The following is a 10,000-nucleotide window of genomic DNA, read 5'->3' on the forward strand; positions in this document are numbered from 1 at the left end:
CGCTAAATAGAGAGAGAGAGAGAGAGAGAGAGAGAGAGAGAGAGAGAGAGAGAGAGAGAGAACAAAAATAAAGAAAAAGTGGGGCCATGGAAAAGTTCGGAAATGCGAGATACTTCGATGAGGTAGAGGAGAGATCTCTTCGGTTTGAAAACCCTCAAAATGTGCAAGAAAGAGTCTCTTGTCGATCGCGAAAAGTATTTATCGCGTGCACGAGGAAAGAATGAAAAGGAAAGATTAGTGAACTGTATTACGTATCTTCGGTTCTCTCGATATATAACTTTCCTGTGTCGATATTTTCGATTTATCGTGTTCACCTGCTGATTCTTGAAACATAGAGAGAGAAAGAGAGAGAGAGAGAGAGAGAAAGAGAGAGAGAGAGAGAGAGAAAGGAAATGAAAGTTCGATGATTTATTTGTTAGTTTATAATTATACGAGAGATAAAGAAAGAGAGAGAGAGAGAGAGAGAGAGAGAGAGAGAGAGAGAGAGAGAAATGAAGAAAAAAGAGTTCTTTCAGGAAGAAAAAAGAAAGGATATATACAAACGACGAACTAGAAAGGAAGGACTTCTTAACAAAAAATCAGAGAGACACCCTCGCGAGACGCAATCTTCTGGTTGTACCTTTGGGAAAGAAGCACGCTCGTCAACGAGGAGTCAAGCTGATGAGAAAAATACACCGCAAGGGATACGACAAACGAGATCCGCCCTGAAGCTTCCTTTGGATGTTGCAAGGCAACTCTGAACGTGCATGCATAAGTAAATTCGGGACAAAAAAAGTGGAAACGAAGGAGAGCTTTCTACGACGGACCCCGTTTCTTTTTCTCTCTTCTTCTTTTTTTTTTTCCTTTTTTTCTTTTTCTTTTTCACTTTCCGGACCACTATGATAAAGTGGATTATATAAAATACTAAAGGAAAATGAATCGATACTTTCGTCCTTACAAGATACATCTACCTACATAATGGATACGTAACAACACGTGTACAGACAGTCTTTATCGTTTAATAAACCATCTAACTTCTTATGAAATCTTTATCGTCTATCATCGTTTATCTTGATCCATAACGAGTCAAACGAGTTTTATACGAGTTTTATCACACACTTATACGAAATCCAATACACGATGAGAGACGAATGGATGTCATTAGAATCAAATGTCTCTCTCTCTCTCTCTCTCTCTCTCTCTCTCTCTCTCTCTGTTACACACGCACTTTAAATATTTCATACAAATCTTAATATAACAATTTCGTAGCGAGTAAAAATATATTTATTACTTCCGGTCTACTTGTAGAGCAATGTATCGCTCGAAAGTTGAAAGGAAAATTTGGCCGATTACGTGGAACGCGAGTGGCGAACGTGTTGCGAGTTTGTGCATGCAAAACGAGAAGAGAAACAAATTTCTCTTAGTTATTTGTCGGCGTAAGTCGAGAAAACCTGTGACTGTAAAAGAATATGTGTGTGTGTGTGTGTGTGTATGCGTGTGTAAGAGAGAGAAAGAGAAAGAGAAGTGGTATATTAAAGCGAGCCAAATTAATCCCGCGGTATGACCGTGGCAGAAAGAACTGCGAGATGATTATTACTCGAGAGGGCAAAGCAATGTTACAGAATAGGCTACAACGGGGAAACAAGAAAAAATGATGAAAAAGAAAAGAATTTTTTACGTTTGTTATCAAATTGAATGTGGACTTTCCTAGCAGGTAGAGAATTACAAAAATAGGGTGCACATTTGTTTGGCTGATTAATGTGCTCGCTTTCATGCACCAATTTCCAAAGGGTTTCTTTTCGGCGATCGTAAATGCAACCGACATGAAATATACGCCTAACATTAGTTTTTTTTTTTTTTTTTTTTTTTTTTTCTGACTCCTTCTCTTGTACCATATTTTCTTTTGAATAGGAACGCCGTAATGAGAGTACAGTATAGTGGATAAGTACTTATAAAATTATATTCTTTAAATAAATTCGACAGAGGAAAATCCTTATTTCTAAGTGATCACTCAACAGTGACAATTATTTCCAATAGATATAATAGAGATTTGGTCAAGCTTGTACAATGCAACAGGTAATATTAATTAATTATGAAGTGCAAAATGAAAGCTGTAATCGTAAACGGCATATGTAAACATTATTCAGATAAAGTGTAGATACTGTTAGTATACCGCAATAAATCGTTCGTCTATAATAATATTCATCATTATTACATTGTTACGCGCAATGAACCTTTGACATGCTGTAGAAAAATTTGATCCTAATTTTAAAATTTCAATTCTATAAAGCCAATGGAATATAACAGGGAAAAGGAAAAAAAAAATGTAAAACAAAAGAAAAAGAGAGCAAAACGAAACAATACGAAACAAAAAAAAAATAAAAAAAAAAAAAACAAAAGAAGAAGAAGCAGAAACAATGTGTTTAAACAAATTTATTTTCTTTTCTCGTCGATATTCTTCCTCCGATCTTTCATTCAACGCACGGTGAGCGCTTAATTCACAAAGAAATGTCGCATGGCTCTTCGTTAAAGCAAACAAAGCTCTTCCCCATCGCACGTTGCGTATAAGAGCCGAACAAGGAGATACGTTAATTCGAAACGAATTCCATGCTTGGCAGTTTGCGTAGGAAATAGAAAAAAAAGGAAGAGAAAAAAAAAAGAAGAAAGAAAGAAAGAAAAGAAGAAGAAGAAAAGGGCTATTGCGTGAGTACTGCGTACGTGCATGGAAGCGCATATGTGAAATCGTCCTCCTATTATTCGAATGGACGAACGACACGCGCTTGAGTTCGAAGCCAGTCAGCGTTAATTACCGTGGAATTGGTACGAACGGTTGCGAAAGGGAATGATTCATGGGCTGGTGAAAAGGGGGGTTATGGAGAAAAGATAGAGAAAAAAGAGATGAAGGAATGACCGTCATTCGTGTAAATGAGTTCAGTCCACGCTTGCGTTCCTCTTTACGCCAAATTTCTTTTTCTCTTTTTATCACTTCTCCCCGATGTTACCTCGACCTCGATGCACCGCAAACCATCGATTACACTAACACGAATGATACCTGGCAAGTTTGCAAGCGGCAACGTGTAACCCTTTTATATCAGCCAAACGTGACACTGTTTTTGTTTCAACCAAATTACCGTAAATTCAATCCACCCGTACCCGCGATACACGAGAATGGTATTTCGCCATTAGGCCAATAATGTACGATACGCTGATTTCGCTGAATTGTTATCCAAGTTCGTTGTATTAAAAAGGAAAAAAGGGGAAAAAAATGAAAGAAAAAAGATAAACAGAGAGGAAACATAGAGATCCGGATGGATCGTGAATATGAATAAAATAAATCTCTATCGTCGATGCTTAACTTCGCTCGTTCTCTCCGTTTTGCCATTGTTTGAAAAAAAAGCAAAAAAAAAAAAGAAAAAAAGAAAAAAGAGAAAGAAAAAAGAAAATATTTTGACAGTTTTATTTTTAACTATGGGCAACGATCGGCAACGATCGAGATTCAATTTTAGATCGTACCATTCTTTCCGAGTATTTGGCAAATATCAACGTTTATCACCGTTGACGATTAAGTTACAACGGACAAATTTAGGATTATCAAGAGATTCACGTTAATTCCGCACCGTTATGAAATCGTAATCGAAACGCGATGAAAATTAACCACGTCATTAACGTGCGTTTCACCCGATTGCTACGTCAAACAATACCAATCGCGACTCTTATCGTTATCATCGCCATTACCATTATTAACTGTGCGCATCTAACGCTTATCAACGCGCTCTACCCACCAATATTATTATCCACCGGGAAATATTATCGACCACCATCCGGCAAAATTCCCACGGTCGAGAGGTGTTAAAGGTTCTTGCCATCTATATCGGGTGCAACTAATAAATTACAAACGGGAAGAAATGTGCGAGATGAGTTAGGTGAAATGTTAAATAAAACTGAGAGACTGAGATAACGAGGGAAAGAAAGAGAGAGAGAGAAACAGATAGAAGGTATGTACGTACATTCGTTCAAAGTGCGGGCTAGGATACGCGCCGAGGGCCGTCCTGAATAAATAACGACTAGGGGTTTTATCTCGCCAGTTACGCGTTCTCCAGTCGCATTAGCGCTTGGCGGATGACAGTGTAGCAACAATGAGACCTGTATATCTATGCGTTACCTAGCGGAATGCCTGCCAGTAACAAAATTGTTCTCGATACGAACGAAACCGAAGCTCAAAGGGTGTTTTTTTTTGTTTTCTTTTTTTAATCCAGACAACACGATTTTTGTTTTTGCAATTTCGATGGCGATGACAAAAAATTTCTTTTCCCGCCGTATTTCGAAAGAATAATTTTTAATCGAGTCGAGAATCAAATTAAAAAGATAATTATAGAAACAATCTCGGCGGAATGAATTTTTTCTCGGGGAAATAAACGATACAATCATGTCGGTCGAGTCCCTAACGACATATTCGTTCGAAGGGACACGGGATATGTGGTAAAGGCAGAACTACCTTCTATCGCGTATTTCCATTCGAAATTTTCGTAACGGGTGACGGCAGTTCTCTGACGTCCCTATGCAACCTACAAACGTCTCTTTCTCTCTTTAGTTTGCCCTCTCTTTTCGTGTTAGCTGAGCGAGAATGAATGGCACCGTAGTGGGTATGGCAGTTAATGGTCAGCCTATGGTTACGGCGTTTCTAGTTGGCCCTAACAGGTGGCAGTACAATTAAACCACGTTACGGTTATGTCAGAGGGGTTGGAGAGGAATTGAAGGGTGGAAAAGGAAGAGGGGAGGGATAGGGGAAGGGTTGCTGTAGATCGGTGAAAAGGGTAAAGTTGACGTTATGTTCGGTTCACCGTTTATGTTTGCACTCGTTGCTGCGTTACGAGCTAGTTTCGCGTGCACACGTATGTTGTATCTACATACCTAGCTACGTATGCACTATTCGCCTTTCCTAAAATTAACGTTTCGTCGTGAAACACAAGAGAGTAAAGGGCTGCAAAAATAATTACGTGAAAACTGAAGAAATTACAAGCGTTTAAATAAATATTTTTCAATTGACTCAGTTTGTTCCTTGAATTTTACAAAACCATCAATAGAACGTTGAAAAGGAATTGGTAGAAACGAATGGTGACAGTTTTGTTAAATGAAAAAAATTTAATGAAAAAACGAAGCTTGTAATTTTGATCATAAAATCCTCCATGATAAATAATATTATATATTCTCGTGTAAATATTAATATCTCTTTGTGAATGATTTAGGAAAGATTGAATGTAATTTGTCGAACCGGCCGACCGATCGATCGGAATATTCGACGAATCGTGTAATTCGTTCTAATTAGCGCAAGATGTAAGACCGAAAATAGTCTAGTATCGTGGATCCATGAATCATGTTTAACGAGGAACGGTATGCGCGCAACGAGACGAAATTAATCATCTGCGCGATAGTACGAAGAGACGAAAGGAGAGACGAACAGACGGACGACAAACGCTTTGGAAGGCAAAATCGTTTCGCGTATCTGCACATCCATTCTGATTGTCTCCCTGTTTCGAAGCGTTTCGTTGTCGGTACTCGAACTGTCGTGGAACTCTTGCCAAACTGTCAATCTCTCTTCAGGAAACCAAATTACCGTGCATGCTCAGCGGTCAAGCGGTGCCAACGCGAAACTCTACTAAAAGTCCATCTCGCATTACTGGCGAAGCATAAAAAGGGGTAGTAACTTGGCAGACAACTTGAAGCCCGTGAAAACTGCATCGGCGCGTTAAGAACTGTCTTCCAACGTGACGCGACAAAACTTTTCTCCTCGCGATTGTCGCCTATATGTATATAGATACATCATATCCCTTTCCCATTCCTTCCCTTCTCCCGTATCCCGTTCCCTCTCACCTATAAACGCGTATATGCTCGTGTAGAACTAACCGTACCGAATTCCGACGGAAAATAAGTCGACGTCTTTCGGCTCTCTCAGCTTTTCTCGATATATATGCGTCTGTTCATCGAAAATTGAAATCTATCCGTTTGAAACGACGGAACGGAATAGAGAATTTCGATAGTAGAACATTCGAATCGTTGAAGCGATCGAATTCGACAAGTTTGTTGCAACGTCGAAAGCAATGAGCTGTTCGTACGCCTGCGTTGCGTCTCGGTCTTTCAGAAATATACACGCTGTTTCAGAATTATCCAATAACCGCTAGAAACGTTCTAGAAATGGTTTAAAGCGTTCCTCTTGGCAAACTGCGAGTTGCTCGTTACCCGAACTCACCGTGAAACGTTTAAACGCCGAATTAGTCTCCATTGAAGGGACCCATCTTGCATTCCGCTTGCTCGCGCTCTATCAAGATCCTTCGATTTCCATTGCGGAGGGATCTGAACTACGTCAGCGACCTTCGTTGAACTTATTCGAAAGTGCCTTAGGCAATGCAGCCACGAGGTGGAAACTCAGAGAGAACGGTGAAACTGATTATATCAAGTGGAGGCATTATATACTTCGAACGTTATGTCTATGTGTCCGTCGTATTCTTTTGAATTAAAGGACAATGAAACAAGGAAAATTGAGCCAATGGGAAACCGTTCGTCTTTCCTTTCCCTTAGCGACGTCGTTTCTTCCAACTACTACCTTTCGTGAGATCTTCCAATTAAATTGCAAATTAAATCGCATATTTTATTCGACCTTTCCTACAGAAATTCCACGTACCGCGGAGGGAAAACGAAAAGAAGAAGAGGAAGAGGAAGAGGAAGAGGAAGAAGAAGAAGAAGAAGAAGAAGAAGAAGAAGAAGAAGAGAAACAGATGAGGAAGAGGAAGAAAAAAAAAAGGCGAAAGAAAAAAAATTATAATAAAATGCGGAAAAAGATGGAAGTCGTGTTCGGATCGTGGCCGCGGTAAAAATTAAATTTGTCGTTTCAACCAAGCGTTCCATCCTTTTTTCACCTTTTACCTTTCTTTCCTCTTTCTTTCTCTCTCTCTCTCTCTCTCTCTCCCTCTCTCTATCTCTCTCTTTTTCTTTCTATTTTCGCGATCATTCCGATCGTTTCCCCGTTCCTCATTTTACCACAGAGTTATGCTTCTTGATAATCTCCTCTATGATTCCGACGAATTTCGATGAGTTGAGGACAAATCAAATTTTCCCTCTCAACGTGGTAACTACGTCGCGATATATACGAAAAAACGACGACGTCAGTAACAGCCTCGATGTCCGGTCGACTGATTCCTTTACCCAACTCGAACCTTCTTCCTCCTCCTTCTCCTCCTTCTCCTCCTTTTCCTCCTCCTATTTCTTTTCATCTCTCTTTCTCTCTCTCTCTCTCTCTCTCTTTTATTTTCTTCGTTCATTCGCCAATATTTTCTTCGTTCGTTCCTCTTGATTCGTTTTTTTCCGTTCCTCTCGACGACTTTTACCAAGACTCTCGTCGGTTTTTATTCATTATTTTGCACGAGCGACGTTCTCCCAATACCCCTGCCATCCCCCTTTCTCCCTCCGCCAACTTCAAGGAATCTTTTTCGTGACCGAAATGTCTTGAAAAATCAAAGATCTCACGCTATACCGTTTCCTAATTTTCTCAAATATCGTCGATACTCTTTTCCCTCTTCACGATATTTTCCACGTAATAATTTATCACAGTATACCGATAGATAAGGCATGTTACGTTTCGATATCAATAAACGACCAATCCAATTGAAAATCGATCGATTATTCTGAAATAATAAATCCAAATTTTAAAATATTTTCTTAACGAGATACAACGAGATATACATATGTATGTATGTCGAAAACATTTAACATCGATCGACGAAATGAATCGAGAAAATGAAAGTGAATTTTTCAAATTAATATTTATCTCGATACATTTGCCATAATCAAGATGGGGAGAATCCTTCGAGGAGGAAAAAAACGACGAACGATTCTTATTCGTCGTTTCATTTAAACTTCTTTTTCTACCTTACATGAATTTTCTTTACCGAACTGGAACAATAATTCTCAGTACGTTGGTATTAGTAAGGGCCATTGTGGATGATGTAATAGAGGGTGTATATGTGTGTGTGTGTGTATATATAAGAGAAAGAGAGAAAGAGAGAAGGGAGAAAGGAGGAATCCGGCAAAGCCATTTTGTGGAGGACATCCGGACAGAAGTCTTCTTTGCGGTAGAAGAAACGGGAAAAAGTTTTCGCTATCGAGCGACAAAAAACGGTGGTAAAGAAGAAGAGAAGGAAGAAGAAGTGAGGAAGGAGGAGGAGGAAGTGGATGGCAGATATGTCCAAGAGGTGTCCGCCATGCCGAAACTTTCTGGGACATCCGGTTACCAGAGAGGATGATTCTGCGGTGCGAATCTTCCTTTCTCATCTCTCTGTCTCTCTCTCTCTCACTCTCTCACTCTCTCACTCTCTCTCTCTCTCTCTCTTTCTCTCTCACAGTCTCCTCTCTTTTTTCTCTTTTTCTATCTTTCCTCCTTCCATTCTCATATCGTTCGTTTTGGATCGTGCCGGATTTATCCGTCCTACGAATTTTTCGCGTCTAATGGTATAAACCTTGCAGTAACACGAAATGATATCTGTGTGGATACATAGAGAAGCGAAAGCTACCGTGGAGACTACTTGAAAGAAAACTTTTAACGTTGGGAAAAAGTTTTCGCGTTGTAAATACGGCTGCAACGAGAGACGTTGCCCGTTTTAACTCAATATTTAAGAGATGTTTGCTGCGCCAACCAAGAAACGAGAAGATCGACTCGGTGTCTCTTCTATTTTCTTATGGACACTTCTGATGCAGAGAAAGAGGAAAGCGAAGAAGAAGAAGAAGAAGAAGAAAAAAAGAAAGACAAAAAAAAAAGAAAAGAAAAAGAAAAGCAAGTAAAACGATTAAAAATCAGTTCTTTTGTAAATTTCACACACTTTGCCCTCACTCCGTCCATCCACTCGTCACTCACTCATCCCTTCCTCCCTCCCTCCCGTTCGTCTTGAATACGCAGCACCATGTGCGAGTTACGTACGATTTAATTAATATTACTTGCTATACTATACGTAATTAGTCGAAGCTACTTATCATCGAATTTCGATTAATCCATCCTAATAGAAATATCTACACACACACACGCACACACACACACACACACACATACACAGACATATATATATATATATAATTAACTGTATTAAGTTATTTGAGATAAATAAAGGAAGTAATGTTAGTAATAATCTCGCTAATTGTGGTACTAATCGATCGTTGACTTTACCTCCCATCGTTTCATTTCCATCAGTTAGTTTATATTATCGTCCACTAGCCACGCCTATTCAGCATCACAGAGCTGAACTAACATCTAAACACGATAGAACAAACAGACTATGTGCACGGGTAGCATAGAAGATATCGATGAACAAACAAAGATAACGATCGTTTTCAAATTTGTTTTAATAAGCAATAATTTGGAAATATTATCGGATATAATAAATCATTATAAAAATAATTATACGTAATAATGAGATGTCAATGTGTCTTTTTTTTTCTTTTTTTTTTTTTTTTTTTTTTTTTTATAAGACACGTCCAAGATTATTTTCGTTTCTTTTTCTTCTTCTTTTTCTTTGATTGTTTTTTTTTCTTTTTTTCCTTTTCCTTCAAATCGATTTGTCGTTATCCAATGAAATTGGTAAGATACGACATAAGGACGTGCCGACCTGATCCTAAAATCTTGGTTGTTACAATTAAATACAAGAGAGGAAAAGATAAAAACCAATGGTGACTTGGGGATAAAAGGAGAAAAAAGAAAAGAAAAGAGAAGAAAAGAAAGGAACAAAACAAAAAAAATAAGAAGAGGAAGAAAAAAAAGACAAAAGATTCTACGACTGACTCGTATTAGAGAAAGTGGTGGGGCGGTGGGGGGGGGGAAGGGGGAGGGGGAGGGTTAACATATAAAGTTTGTACCGACTTGGTGATGTTGGAGAAGAAAACGAAGAGGAGAAGGAAGAATGGGGTTAAACCGTCTTGTCGAAGAACACGATGCTCCGGTGGGGAGGAAAGAGGAACGGGAGGGTTGGCAATCTCTTCT

At 39.0% G+C, this 10,000-nt stretch overlaps 1 protein-coding gene across 1 annotated transcript in view; it reads left to right on the forward strand.

The window, feature by feature from the left end:
- Window positions 1-10,000, forward strand: part of LOC124422631 (bifunctional heparan sulfate N-deacetylase/N-sulfotransferase) — a 289,672-nt gene that overhangs the window by 56,846 nt on the left and 222,826 nt on the right. The window lies entirely within an intron of this gene.

The sequence above is a fragment of the Vespa crabro genome, chromosome 3 (genome assembly GCF_910589235.1).
Source record: "Vespa crabro chromosome 3, iyVesCrab1.2, whole genome shotgun sequence".
In the NCBI taxonomy this organism is placed as follows: domain Eukaryota; kingdom Metazoa; phylum Arthropoda; class Insecta; order Hymenoptera; family Vespidae; genus Vespa; species Vespa crabro.